General features: G+C 49.6%; 1 long non-coding RNA gene across 1 annotated transcript in view; it reads left to right on the top strand.

Moving 5' to 3' along the window:
- The first annotated feature begins 1,648 nt into the window (after positions 1-1,648).
- The window catches only part of LOC122483883, a 33,036-nt gene continuing 19,995 nt past the window's right edge, over positions 1,649-14,689 (top strand). Inside the window, exon 1 of the long non-coding RNA XR_006297490.1 lies at positions 1,649-2,570. This is a non-coding gene — a long non-coding RNA (uncharacterized LOC122483883). The remainder of the gene's footprint in view (positions 2,571-14,689) is intronic.

Below are 14,689 nucleotides of genomic sequence, written 5' to 3'. Positions count from 1 at the left end.
CCTCGTGGTGAAGGATCAGCCCCACAGCTAGACCGACTGCTCCGGCTCTTACCTCTGGTTACTCATGGAAGGCAGCCTCTGGGCTTTTTGGGAAGGTCAAGGACGTTATTTTCTGAGGCCTGTTTTCCTGTGCGAGGCTGTCTTCGCCCAGGCAAGGGGTGTTCCTCCTCCGCGCCACACATTCCGACTTGGTCAGATCAGAAAGCAGCAAATCCAGGGGGAATTTTTTTTTTTTTTTTTTTTTTAACTGTCTGCAGAATCCCTTGCATAGCAGAGAGCTCAGGAAGGAAGGCCCTGTTTGGGGACAGAGGTCAGGGGCCCTTCAGAAAGGGTCAGGCCCTCCTCTGCTAATCCCAAGTCTGCTTGATTAGCCTCTGAACTGATGTACCTACAATGAACTTTGACACAACCCAAGAATGTAATTTAACCCTTGAGCTTTATTTTCTCTCGTCCCTAAAATATCAGACTCCTGGGGGGTTTAGAAAGGGGCTGGGGGGCGCCTGGGTGGCGCAGTCGGTTAAGCGTCCGACTTCAGCCAGGTCACGATCTCGCGGTCCGGGAGTTCGAGCCCCGCATCAGGCTCTGGGCTGATGGCTCAGAGCCTGGAGCCTGCTTCCGATTCTGTGTCTCCGTCTCTCTCTGCCCCTCCCCCGTTCATGCTCTGTCTCTCTCTGTCCCCAAAATAAATAAACGTTGAAAAAAAAAATTAAAAAAAAAAAAAAAAAAAAAGAAAGGGGCTGGGGCAGGCATAGCAAGGAGAGGGTTCGGTGGCTCTCGCTTTCCAGGACAGCTGGCCACTGGGGCTTGCCTGAGCCCCCTGGCAGGAAGCAGGGTCCGGGCGAGGCTTCCCGAGTCCTGCCGACTGCTGTCCTGCTAGAAATAGGGAGAGCGGGGGGTGATACCCTTCTGCAAATCTGGAATCAACCCAGAAAGGTACCTGGCATCTTACTGCTCTCTCCTCGCGTTTCCAGCTCCCTGGCCCCCGCCCAGGTCGCCATCGCTTTTTGCTGAAGTGAAAAACAGTGGAGGTATGACTATTCCCTAGAGCCACTTGGGAATCCGTTCAAGAATAGTTTCACAGCGAAACAGGCAAAAGGACGAGATTGCACAAAGGGCTGGATCACCCACTTGGGGAGCCGGTTCTGGAAAGAGGACTTTGATTTCGCGCTAGGGGCTTCACGCGCAGAGGAAGAAGGGAGTGGGCAGCGCTGGGGCGGAGGGGGCAGAGGCCTGCTACCTGTCCAGGAGGTCCCCCCGTGCACAGTGACAGGCTGTCAGGGGGACAGCTTAGTAAACGGGGCACGAGCGGCCTGGCAGCCTTCCAACCCTCCTTGTACCTGAGACAAAAAGGCAGGCCTGGCAAAACTATTTAGGTAATTTCCTAGTGCCTTTACCACTTCACAGACCCCACGCCATCCGAGAATGGGGGTCTTGAAAAGAAATAAAGCCACCTAAAGTTTGTCCAACTATCTTATTACAGTAAGTGCTGAAGTAGGTGCACTTTATTGTTTTATGTTTATTTATTTTTCAGAAAGAGAGAGACAGACAAGGTGTGAGTGGGGGAGGGGCAGAGAGAGAGAGAGAGAGAGAGAGGGAGACACAGAATCTGAAGCAGGCTCCGGGCTCTGAACTGGTTGGGCTTGAACTCACGAACTGCGAAATCATAACCTGAGCCGAAGTCGGATGCTTGACCCGCTGAGCCACCCAGGCACCCGTGAAGTAGGTATATTTTCTAATCTTCACTGTCTACCTTAGTGAAACTCTTGTGCACCAAGGCCTGGCAGGTCATATATATATATATATATATATATATATATATAATTTATATATAGTAGAATTTATATATAGTAGAATATAATTTACATATTTTTTTCAAGTGTATTTTTTCAAGTGATTTTGTGTGGTGTGAACTTTCCTGCTTTCTAACCACGGCCAGGGGTGGCCAGTTTGGGAAAAGCAAAGGAGGAGGAAAAAAAAAGGAAAAAAGAAGAGGCTGTCTTCCACCAGTGCTCTCCTGGGGTCTGGAAAGGGGTTACAGTGGCCCCAGCGAGGGCCGCTAACTCCCTGCAGGGTCTGTGGGGAGCACCGGCAGGGACCAGAGGGGTCCGGTTTTAGTCTGGGGAGGCCTCAGGGCCAAGCCGCACCCAGCCCCAGCTGCAGCTGGGAGAATGGAATGCCGTGCTGACCGGACCCGCCTGGCCGAGGCTGTGGGAGGCAAGAGGCCATCCCCAGAAACCACAGGGAACAGTGTAAGGAGATAAAGCGACCAAGTGCTTTGTGCTCTTAAGATAACACCCTCTCCTGTAGAGGGGGAGGTCCTTGGAGCAGAGCAACTGAGATTCCAGGCTGCTTCTGGGGACCCAGACTGAGTAAAACCCTCTGACCAGGTTTTCCTTTGCTCTTGTATACATTCCCCAGCCGGCCTTCCTGCTCTTTTCACACGTACTGGAGGCCTCAGGGCCTTTGCACGTGTAATTCCTTCGGCCAGGAGTGCCCCGGCCGCTCCCTGAGCCAATTATCCCTCCGGATGTTGACAGCCTTCACCCCTCAGGAAAGCCTGAGGTCCCCTGGTAAGTGTTGTCCCAGCTCCCTGCCCCTGGTCTCTGTGACTCTTCCTCTCCTTCGCCACGTTATAACCCCAGCCTCCAAGAAGTCAGCGAGTCCCTTGCGTGTTGCCACGTGTCTGTGCCTGGAGGTAGTCCTTTGGGGGTGTGAGGGTGGAAGAAGGGAGACCCCTGCCGTCTCCCCCGTGAGGGGGGGTGTAGCATCCACTTCCGGATGAGGAAGGTGGGGCTCAGCAGGCCCCGTGACTGGACTCGGGCTACACAGCTCAGAAGGGGTCACGGTTCCCAGTTCTCACGCTTAGGGTGCCCGAGACCCTCTGGGGAGCTGGTTAAAAACATAGCTTCCTTGCCTGGCTCTCAAGATTCTGTGTCACGGCTTTTTTTCTTTTTTTTTTTTAATTTTTAATTAAAAATTTTTGTGTGTTTTTTTAAAGTTTATTTATTTACTTCTGAGAGAGACAGAGTGAGCGGGGTGGGGCAGAGAGAGGGAGAGAGAGAATCCCAAGCAGGCTCCGCACCGTTAGCACGGAGCCCGATGCGGGGCTTGGCCTCACAAACCGTGAGATCATGACCTGAGCCGAAACCAAGAGCTGGATGCTTAACCGACTGAGCCACCCAGGCACCCCTTATTTATTATTATTATTACTAAAATTTTTTTTTTAATGTTTATTTATTTTTGAGAGAGAGAGAGAGAGAGAGAGCGAGCAGGGGAGGAGGCAAGAGAAAGAGACACAGAATCTGAAGCAGGTTCCAGGCTCTGAGCTGTCAGCTCAGAGCCCGATGCAGGGCTCGAACCCACAAACCGTGAGATCATGACCTGAGCCAAAACCAAGGGTCAGATGCTTAACCACCTGAGCCACCCAGGCGGCCCTTGAATCATTTTTAAAGTGCACAGTTTGGTGGCATTAAAGGACATTGACGCGGTCATGCAACCATCGCCACCATCCATCTCCAGCACTTTTTCATCTTTCCAGACAGAAACTGTCCCCGTGAAACACTACCTCCCTGCTCCCCCTCCCCCAGCCCTTGGCAGCCACCCACTGTCTTTTTTCTGTCTCTATGGATTGACTAGGGACCTCCGATAAGTGGAATCATACAGCATGTGTCCTCTTGTGTCTGGCTTATGTCACTGTCAGCAGCGTTTTAAACAAGGGCCCCTGGTAATGCTCGCCTAGGGGTCTGGACTGCTCCGAGAAATTCTGGTCGCGGCAGGGAGGAGGGGCGGGAGAAGCGTCCTGGCACAGGCTTGGAGGGCTGAATTTACATGGGGTGAGGCAGGAAGGGGTCAGGGGGTGTGGGCTGAGAGGCAGGAAGGGGGAGCGGTGAGGGGGATGGTGACAGAGGGGCCCTGGGGTGGGCAGCAGCTGGTTTCTGGCAGGTAGTGCTCAGGGCAGGGTGTTGACCAAGGAGCTCAGGGCAGAGGGCCCGTGGAAGGAGAGGTGTGTGGACCGGTCAGGTCAGGGAGGGTCCAGAGGCTGTGGGTCACAGGCCAGGGCGAGGTGCCGATAAGGCTGGGGTGGGGTGGGGGGGGGTGTGGGGCCATGAGAAAAAACCGGAGGGGCGGGTGGTGGTGTCAGAGCCACGCAGGTCAACCCAAGCGGGGGCGCCCTTGAGAAGCAGGGCCCAGATCCCACCCTAGGCCTAGAGGCAAAAAAGTAGGGTCATCAGGTCTGGGCAAGCGGGCCTGTGGGCACAAGAGAGAGGTTTGACATGGGGCCAACCCTTTGCCTCAGTCAGGAGATTGCGCAGACTTCCTGCTGAGGAGGTGCCCGGGTTCGGGGGCAGTGTGACCCTGAGGGCACGCCCAGGGCGTGGGAGCGGCAAGGTCGGCACCCCCCCGACGCCCCACCACAGACAGCTCGCTCAGGGGTGTCTTTCTCCGCCTTTCCACCCTCTCCCACCCCATCTGCCTCCGCTCCCCCCTTTCCTCTTAATTCCTCCTTGTCCCGAGGGCCCTGCACAGAGCTGGCGCACCACTTTGCTTCCTACGTCTGCCCGGCACCTCACTTTCCCCTCTTAGGACGTGCACGGAAACAGCACCGACGGCAGAGGTCGGTCTTAGGGATTAGATGGGAGAACTCAGGTAAGGGGCTCAGAGCCGTGCTTGGTGCAGCTGGCAGTTAATAAATATCCGTCAGAACTCACAGAAGTTTCTGGTAGGGCGTGACTTTCCCTGTCTTATTATTATTTTTCCCACGTAATGCAACAGAGACTTCGAGAGGAGGCCCAGGACCTCCAGGCGCCGCGTGTACGGACGTGGACAGCATGGGCAGCGGGCAGTGGGTGAGTGGTGGCCGAGATAGCTTGAGCCGGGCTCCCCCGCTCTGCAGGATTTCCGCCATATCTTGCGGGGAGCGGGGAAGCCGCTGGAAGTCGGCTTGCTTGAGGGATGGGGGGGTTTTCTGATAAACAAATTCCTTTAAGGGAAGAAAGATTTAGGCCTCAGCTGTGGGAGGCTGCCAGATGGTTCGACGTGCGGCCTGAGGTGGGACCCTCGAATATGTCTTCCTGTGTCTCACCCTTGAGTCCTGTGGAGACAAGGGGGCTGAGTCAGAACGTGGAAGGATGATGTCTTCGTGCTCATCAGTCTGAGGCAGAAGGAAGAGGCGTTTTGCCCAAATGGGCACGAAGGATGGGGTGTCTTTGTCGCACTGAGGACCCAGGAAATACAGTGTGGCCTTGGGCCTTCATGCCCGGTCACAGCAGCACAGTGCCTTGGGGTGACACCACAGTGCCCAGCGGTGTGGTGGCCCCCTTGCAGGTGGAGGAGGTGCCCGGCTAGGGTGGCTGGTGGCTGGTGTGGGGACCCCAGGGTCAACTTGGCAAAGAGTGGGGGTGTGGCCGTCCGTGGAGGGAGACGCTGAGGTAGAATTCACGGCAGACCCTTCGTGGGAGCAGACTGGGTCTGCTTAGGAGGACATGTAAACAGCTGTGCGAGGATTTCCCAGAGTAATTGTGTGTGTGTGTGTATGTGTGTGTGTGTGTGTGTATTTGTGTAAACGGTGGTAGGTGTTGGAGGAGGCCGAGACCCCACCATAGCTGTTGGAGGAAGAGTCAATGACACCCACATCATCACTGTCAAAATAGCCCCAACCTTAAGTCCACGTGGGGTGGCCCAGGCAAACACAGGTCACACATTTATTAATAAAAGGTAATGTTCCCCTTCCTACTGAAAATTGTTTCTCTCTCTCGTCAACACGTGAGGTGTAAGCTGCTTTTGAACTTCACGAGACCTTTCCTTTCTTCCCTGCGGGTGTGGAGCTTGATTTTATTAATGTTTTCTCCTCCGGGCTGAGTGCAGTGACCCTCTCTCAAGGAGGGGCTTGGAGGAACCCTCCTTCCCTTAATCCCTCTCCGTGGCTGGGTCATCGCAGGGCTTTCTAGCACCCTGCATGGTGTATACCACGGGCACCCTGGCCCCACCCCTCGTCCCCACCCTGTCCCAACTCTATATTCCCCAGTGTCCAATTCCCACTGGGCTTCTTCCTGCCTTTGTCCCTGCTCTGTCCTCTAAGGCAGTAGTTCTCAAATGGGAGGGGGGGGGAGGATTGCCTCCCAAGGGCCATGCGATGATTTTCAGACATAGCTTGGGTTGTCACAACTTGCTGGGGGTCCTGCTGGCTGTAGTGGGTAGAAATAGGTGTCATGGACTGTATGTGTGTGTCTCTCCCAGATTCACTGGGATTATGGTTGAAACCCTAAAGCCCAATGTGACAATGTGATGGTATTTGCAGGAAGGGCCTTTGGGAGGTAATGAGGTCACGAGGGTGAGGCCCTCATGATGAGATTAATGCTTTATAAGAAGAGCTGCAGAGATCTTTGCCTCTGCCTTGTGAGGATATAGCAAGTGTATGTTAACTATACTGGAATTAAAAGAAAAAACTCAATAATAATAATAATAATAAAGATACAGCAAAACAGTGGCCATGGGCAAGCCAGGAAGAGGACTCTCCTAGAACCCACCCTGCTGGCGCTCTGATGGCAGACTTCCAGCTTCCAGAACTCTGAGATAAATTTCTATAGCTTGAGCCACCCAGCTGGAGTATTTTCATCCTTGCTGCCCGAGCTAAGACACCAGGGATACCGCTAAGCATCCTGTGGTGCACAGAACAGCCTCCCACAACAAAGAATTACCTAGTGCAAAATGTTTCAAGTGTTGCTGCTGAGAAAGAAACTCTGCTCTGGGCTGCTTGAACTGTGTTTGCAATCAGCAACACCCCCCCCACCTCTGCCCCAAGAACCACACCTCTCTGTCTTTATCCCTGGGGCTGCAGGAGGTGGAAGCTCTTGTCCGACAAAAGTCCCTCCCAGAGCCTTCTCCCATATTGGTATAAATGAAATCAGAAGGTCTCTTAACTTGCAGGGGTGATCACAGGTGGAGGAGGCATCTGGGTTGAACAGCAGGAAGGGTTAGCTCTGGAGGGATCTGGATTAGCCCAGCAACTTGTATTGTTTATTTATTCCATTGAAATGTACCAGCTGGGAGGGCATGAGATTCTTTTTTTTTTTTTTATAATTATTTTTTAAAGATTTTATCTGAATCCAAGCTAGTTAACATATAGCGTAGTAATGGTTTTAGGAGTAGGATTTAGCGATTCATCACTTACATATAACACCCAGTGCTCATCCCAGCAAGTGCCCTCCTTAATGCCCATCACCCATCTAGCCCATCCCCCCACCCACCTCCCCTCCATCACCCCTCAGTTTTTTCTTTGTATTTAAGAGTCTCTTACGGTTTGTCTTCCTCTCTGTTTTTATCTTATTTATTCTTCCCTTCCATTATGTTCATCTGTTTTATTTCTCAAACTCCACAGATGAGTGAAATCACACGATATTTACCTCTGACTGACTTATTTTGCTTAGCATAATACACTTTAGTTCCATCCACATTGTTGCAAATGGCAAGATTTCATTCTTTTTGATCACTGAGTAATATTCCATTGTGTATGTATACCACATCTTCTTTATTCGTTCGTCACTCGATGGACATCGCTCTTTCCATGATAGTGCTGCTATCAACATTGAGGTGCATGTGCCCCTTCAAATCACTATTTTTGTATCCTTTGGATAAATACCTAGTAGTGCAATTGCTAGGTTGTATTTTAATTTTTTTTTTTAATTTTTTTTTGCAACGTTTATTTTTATGTTTGGGACAGAGAGAGACAGAGCATGGACGGGGGAGGCGCAGAGAGAGAGGGAGACACAGAATCGGAAACAGGCTCCAGGCTCTGAGCCATCAGCCCAGAGCCCGACGCGGGGCTCGAACTCCCGGACCACGAGATCGTGACCTGGCTGAAGTCGGACGCTTAACCGACTGCGCCACCCAGGCGCCCCTGTATTTTAATTTTTAAAATAATTTTTCTTTTTTCACATATGTATTTTTAAGTTTATTTATTTATTTTGATAGAGAGAGAGAGAGAGAGAGAGAGAGAGAGAGAGAAAGAGCAAGCAGGAGATGGGCAGAGAGAGAGAGAATCCCAAGCAGGCTCCACACAGTGAGGAGCCCACCGCAGGGCTTGAACTCATGAACCGTGAGATCATGACCTAAGCCGAAATCAAGAGTTAGATGCTTAACTGAATGAGCCACCCAGGCACCCCTATTTTTAATTTTTTTGAGGAACCTCCATATTGTTTTCCAGAGTGGCTGCACCAGTTTGCATTCCCACCAACAGTGCAAAACGGTTCCCTTTTCTCCTCATCCTCACCAACATCTGTTATTTCCGGAGTTGCTTGTTAATTTTAGCCATTCTGACAGGTTTCAGGGTGGTATCTCATTGTGGTTTTGATTTGTATCTCCAGGATGATGAGTGATGTTGAGCATCTTTTCATGTGTCTGTTAGCGATCTGGGTGTCTTTGGAAAAGTGTTCATATCTTTTGCCCATTTCTTCACTGGATTATTTGTTTTTTTGGGTGTTGAGTTTGATAAGTTCTTTATAGATTTTGGATACTAACCCTTTACCTGATATGTCATTTGCAGATATCTTCTCCCATTCTTCAGACTGTCCTTTAGTTTTGCTGATGGTTTTCTTCACCATCAGAAGCTTTTTATCTTGATGAGTTCATTTTTGCTTTTGTTTTCCTTGACTTGGGAGACATGTCTAATAAGAAGTTGCTGAAGCCGAGGTCAAAGAGGTTGCTGCCTGTTTTATCCTCTAGGATTTTGGTGGTTTCCTGTCTTACTTTTAGGTCTTTCATCCATTTTGAGTTTGTTTTTATGTCTGGTGTAAGAAAGTGGTCCAGTTTTCTGCACGTTGCTGTCCAGTTTTCCCAGAACCATTTGCTGAAGAGACCGTCTTTTTCCATTGTATATTCTTTCCTGCTTTGTTGAAGATTAGTTGGCCATACATTTGTAGGTCCATTTCTGGGTTCTCTGTTCTGTTCCATTGATCTATGTGTCTGTGTTTGTGCCAGTACCATACTGTTTTGATGATTACAGTTTGAATTGTGATGCTTCCAGCTTTGGTTTTCTTTTTCTTTCTTTTTTTTTTTTTTAAATTTTTATTTATTTATTTTTCTTTTTAATTTTTTTCAACGTTTATTTATTTGTGGGACAGAGAGAGACAGCGCATGAACGGGGGAGGGGCAGAGAGAGAGGGAGACACAGAATCGGAAACAGGCTCCAGGCTCTGAGCCATCAGCCCAGAGCCTGACGCGGGGCTCGAACCCACGGACCGCGAGATCATGACCTGGCTGAAGTCGGACGCTTAACTGACTGCGCCACCCAGGCGCCCCTAATTTTTATTTATTTTTGAGAGAGAGAGAGAGAGAGTGAGTGAGGGAGACACAGAATCCAAAGCAGGCTCCAGGCTCCGAGCTGTCAGCACAGAGCCCGACGCGGGATTCGAACTCATGAACCGTGAGATCCTGACCTGAGCCGAAGTCGGATGCCTAACCGACTGAGCCACCCAGGCGCCCCTGGTTTTCGTTTTTCAACATTGCTTTGGCTATTTGGGTGTCTTTTCTGTTTCCAATCAAATTTTAGGATTGCTTGTTCTAGCTCTGTGAAGAATGCTGGTGTTATTTGGATAGAGATTGCATTGAATGTGTAGATTGCTTTCGTAGTATCGACATCTTAACAGTATTTGTTCTTCCAATTCATTGAGCATGGAATATTTTTCCATTTTCTTGTGTGTCGTCTTCAATTTCTTTCATAAGCTTTCTATAGTTTTCAGTGTATAGATTTTTCACCTCTTTGGCTAGGTTTATTCCAAGGTATTTTATGGTTTTTGGCACAACTGTGAATGGGATCAATTCCTTGATTTCTCCTTCTGCCGCTTCATTATTGGTGTAGAGAAATGCAACCTATTTCTGTACATTAATTTTGTACCTTGTGACTTTGCTGAATTCATGGATCAGTTCCAGCAGTTTTTTGGTGGAGTTTTTCAGGTTTTCCACGTATAGTATCATGTCGTCTGTGAAGCATGGAAGTTTGACTTCTTTCTTACCAGTTTGGATCTCTTTTATTTCTTTTTGTTGCCTGATTGCTGAGGCAGGACTTCCAACACTATGTTGAACAACAGTGGTGAGAGTGAACATCCCTGTCGTGTTCCCGACCTTAGGGGAAAAGCTCTCGGTTTTTCCCCATTGAGGACCCATATTAGCTGTGGGTCTTTCATAGATGGCCTTTATGATCTTGAGGTATGTTGTCTCTATCCCTACTTTCTTGAGGGTTTTTAATCAAGAAAGATGCTGTATTTTCTCAAATGTATTTTCTGCATCTATTGAAAGGATCTGGGCATAGGATTCTTGCAAATAAAGAGATGAGAGATGAAGGTTTATGGGAGGTGATGATCTGAAGTCAGCGGTCATTCACAAAGCTGTTGACCTTGCCCACCTGGGATGACCACCCATTGGACCCTTTAATCAACACTCAAGCCTCATCCAGGGGCTGTGTGACAAAGCATTTGGACAATTAGCTGAGTTTTGAACCTCTTAACTTTTGTGGTTTTGGTGGCTGGGAACCAGAGTTCTAGTTACAGGAGTTATTCTTTAAATTCTAGGAGATTTTTCCATGTAATTTTGGTTCGTGATCTGGAGCTCATACATGAGTGAGGTGTGCTTCCTGCTTTCCCTGCGTTGTCCACTTTGTGAACTCAGGCCGTCTCTCAAGCCACCTACTCTGTGCCTGATATCTCTCACCCTCATGGAGTTACCTCTTGTACCTACACAGCACCTTAAACAGCCCTCAACCAAGCTTTTACTACAGTCTGGTCATGTGAATATAATCCCAATGTAATTAATATAGCTAATATAATTATCCCACAGTGGAAGATTCTGGAGGGTAGGGACCACATGTTGTTTACTCATCTTTGAGCCCTTGACACTGGCACTGTGTCTGACCCAAGATCAGGCTTCAGGAAGTGTTTGCTGAGCTGAACTGAACTTCAAAAGAGTGAACTGTTTGCGTCAGTTTCACGGTTTAAAATGGCAAACTTGGGTCACCGAATGCATCGCGCACAGAAGGAAGGCACTGCTGCAAGTTTAGCAGGGTGTGTTGGGAAGTGCCTGAGAGTGGCCGTCTCTCTTTTTCAAAGCAATTACAGCTTCTAACATGCTTTGCTCAGTATCAAAAGGCTTGAGTATTTCAAGATGCATTTTTGGAATGCTGGGCGAGCCGTGGTGGAAACATCAAGAAGCTAGGGTATTTCTAGGATGCGTGTGCTCTCTGGCATTCTGCAGATTTTGAATTGGAGAATATGCATTTTCTTTTAAGGAAATGCAATGATACTAGTTGGAAGGCTATACTTAAATGTATTGAACTAGACTGTGAAGAAGGACCTAGGCTTTGTATAACCACCAAGTAAACCAGGTCATTAAAAAAAATGTTTATTTATTTTGAGAGAGAGAGAGAGAGAGAGAACAGGGGAGGGGCAGAGAGAGGGAGAGAGGGAGAGAGAGAGAGAGAGAGAGAGAATCCCAAGCAGGCTCCATGCTGCCAGCGCAGAGCCCGATGCAGGGCTTGAACCTACGAACCATGAGATCGTGACCTGAGCTGCCACCAAGAGTTGGACGCTCAACTGACTGAGCCGCCCTGGTGGCCCATAAACCAGGTCGTTTAAAAGAGAAACCTGAGGACCATCATGAGTATGCAAATGATTCCTAATGAACAGGCATGTTGCTTGTAAACTTACTGCTTATTGTACCGCCTAGTCAAAATGCTTCCTTACCTTCATTGTACTGTGAGTGCGCTTAGTAGCCTCTGTTTACATGATCACAAATCCTCAATCAGGGGAGTGTTTGAATTAATACAGTCTTGTTTCATTCACTGATCTCACGGGTATTCGCTGAATGCCTATTATGTTCCAGGCACCACGGGTAGCAATGAACAAACCGAATCCTTGCCCTCTTGGAACATTCTAGTGAGGCCGGGCGTGAGGATGGTTGGCAGAAAAGGAGGAAATATCTGCTATGTAGAGCTGACAGAAACTGCTGATGGATTGGATATGTGGGGGAGGTGGCGAGAGAGGGATCAAGGATGACTCCTAAATTTTTGGCCTGAACAACTGGCAGAATGCCCCTGCCATGTACTGAGCTGGGGGAAGCAGGGAGAAATGGATCTGGGAAAGAAAACCCCAAAGTTCAGATGTCGGCGGGGGGGGGGGGGGATGTCAGGGACGCAGATGGTCGTGCAGAGGTCTGGTGTTCAGGGGAGCACTCTGGGCTGGAGATACAAGTTGGGGGTCGCATGGCTTTCTCAGGCTGGCTTAAAATAACAGAAGTTTATTGCCTCCCGGTTCTGGAGGCTGGAAGCCCAGAGTCAAAGTGTCGTCCGGGCCACGTGCCCTCGGAAGGTTCTAGGGAGGACTCTTTCCTTGCCTCTTCCTGGCTTCTGGGGGTTGCTGACAAGACTTGGCATTCCTTGGTTTACAGCTGTACTACTCCATTTCTGCCTCTTCACACACATGGCCATCTTTCCTCTGTACATGTCTGTGTCTCTTGGTCCAAATTGCCCTCTTAGAAGAACCCCAATTGTTGGATGAGTGGAAACTCTCCACTCTAAACCAGGAGAGTGTGGGATCTGGAGCAGTGCCTGGTTCAGGGGGAGATGTATTACAGAAACTCCGAGTAGGCAGTCAGCAACTTTTATAGCCGAATCCCCCAAGCACAGGCTCATTCTTGCAGCTATCCATCTGTTTTCTCTTTCTCAACACTATTGGTCTGTAATCAATAGGAAATAAAAAATTAAAAGCCTCCTTCCCTCGCCACAGGTTGAGTAAGGTAGGAGCTCAGACTTCACCTTGGATTTGGCAAGTGTGGGTGGTCTTGACCATGGAGGTTTTCTTGGACTGAAGGGGAGGGAGCCTGAGTGGAAGTGGTTCGCCAAGAATGGCAGGTGTGAGGGGCGCCTGCGTGGCCTTGATTTTGGCTCAGGTCACGATCTCACAGTTCGTAAGATGGAGCCCTGCTTCAGGCTGTGCACTGACAGCACGGAGCCTGCTTGGGATTCTCTCTCTCCCTCTCTCTCTGCCCCTCCCCTGCGCTCTTCTCTTTCTCTCTCAAAAATAAATAAATAGGGGCGCCTGGGTGGCGCAGTCGGTTAAGCGTCCGACTTCAGCCAGGTCACGATCTCGCGGTCCGGGAGTTCGAGCCCCGCGTCGGGCTCTGGGCTGATGGCTCGGAGCCTGGAGCCTGTTTCTGATTCTGTGTCTCCCTCTCTCTCTGCCCCTCCCCTGTTCATGCTCTGTCTCTCTCTGTCCCAAAAATAAATAAAAAAGTTGAAAAAAAATTAAAAAAAAAATAAACAAACATAAAAATAAGAGAATAGCAGGTGTGAAAGGATTTGGTGAGTACGGATAGAACTTTGCTCTGGAGGGCAGCGAATTGGGTTGGCAGGAGGAGGGAAAAGTGGGATCAAGGGAGATATTTCTTATTCCTTAAGATGAGGGATCTCAGACCTCGTCTGCATGCTCAGCGGAAGGGAGAGGGGGATGAGGCAGAAGAGAGGGTGGTCAGGACTGGAGCCCGTAGGCTGGTGAGAGGAGATGGCATCCGGTGTCTCCTGGAGGGTGGGCTTCTGATGGGAAGGAGCAGGGGGAGCACATCTGGATTTGGAGCGACTTCCCCAGTTTTAGCCGAAAGTCCCCTGCCCTGGGAAAGCTTTAAAACAGAAAGTTCCATGTCCCAGGGCCACTCCCCTCTCCCAGTCCCAGGCAAACCAGGTCAGGTTTGAAGGGAGAGTTGGATGCTGGGAGGCCAAGGGCTTGTTGGAGGGAAGATGAGGTAGTCTTTAATCGTTGGCTTCTATTTTCTGGGTGACATAAGGGCTGAGATCATGAACTGAGAGCAAAGACAGGGAGGGAGGCTGGAAGGGAGAGGAAAAGTTGTAGGACAGCCATCTTGGGAGGGGGGAAGGGAGCTCGCTAAGAAATAGAGTAGCATTTCTGGGCAGTGCTGGGTGGTAACTTGTGATCTGTGGTCACACACGTCACGTGATAGCAGGCAGAGCGGCAGTGGGGTGTATACACTGCAAAACTCCAAATGGCTAACGTTCTGTCACAAGCGATTTGTTGGAACACAGGACGCTAATTGCGTTGTCCTGGAACATGGTGGAAAGCGGTACGTCAGCAGAAACACATTCCTGGTCTGTAGGACTTCCAGATGAAAACAGAGCCGCAGCCAACTCTCCGGAGAGTAGATTAACAACACTTTCACTCCGACCTTTGATTTCTTCCCATAGGGGCTGTTCATAATTGTCGTGCAGACCCGGTCACATGGTCCACACCCTTTGTAAGCACGGCACCCTTCCTCTCCTCTCCTGCCGAAACACCCCAGTGGCTTGCTCATACCAGATACTTCTTTGCAATTTGCAATTACGATGATTTGCAGAAGCAACAGCTCAACACGAACGGAAATCAAAAGTTACTGCCCGGCGTGATTTCACCGATCTTCGTGTTAAAGGAGTCCGGCCGGATGGCCGGTTTTGGTTTGTTCTGTCTCTTCTTTTGGCAGATTTTAGGCATTTAGTCAACGTGGGTAATTCAGAAAGTAGCAAAGCATAAGGATTTGGAGTTACAACACCTGGATTTGAGTTATCCACGTACTGGATTTTGGGCAGGTGACCTTCTGAAGCTCCTCTAACCTGCCAGCCTCAGGTTCGTCATAAAAATGTGGCGAAACCTACCTG

Source organism: Prionailurus bengalensis, chromosome D1 (genome assembly GCF_016509475.1).
Source record: "Prionailurus bengalensis isolate Pbe53 chromosome D1, Fcat_Pben_1.1_paternal_pri, whole genome shotgun sequence".
Lineage (NCBI taxonomy): Eukaryota > Metazoa > Chordata > Mammalia > Carnivora > Felidae > Prionailurus > Prionailurus bengalensis.
The sequence above is the reverse complement of the archived record's forward strand: the minus strand, read 5'-3'. Positions and strand labels throughout refer to the sequence as shown.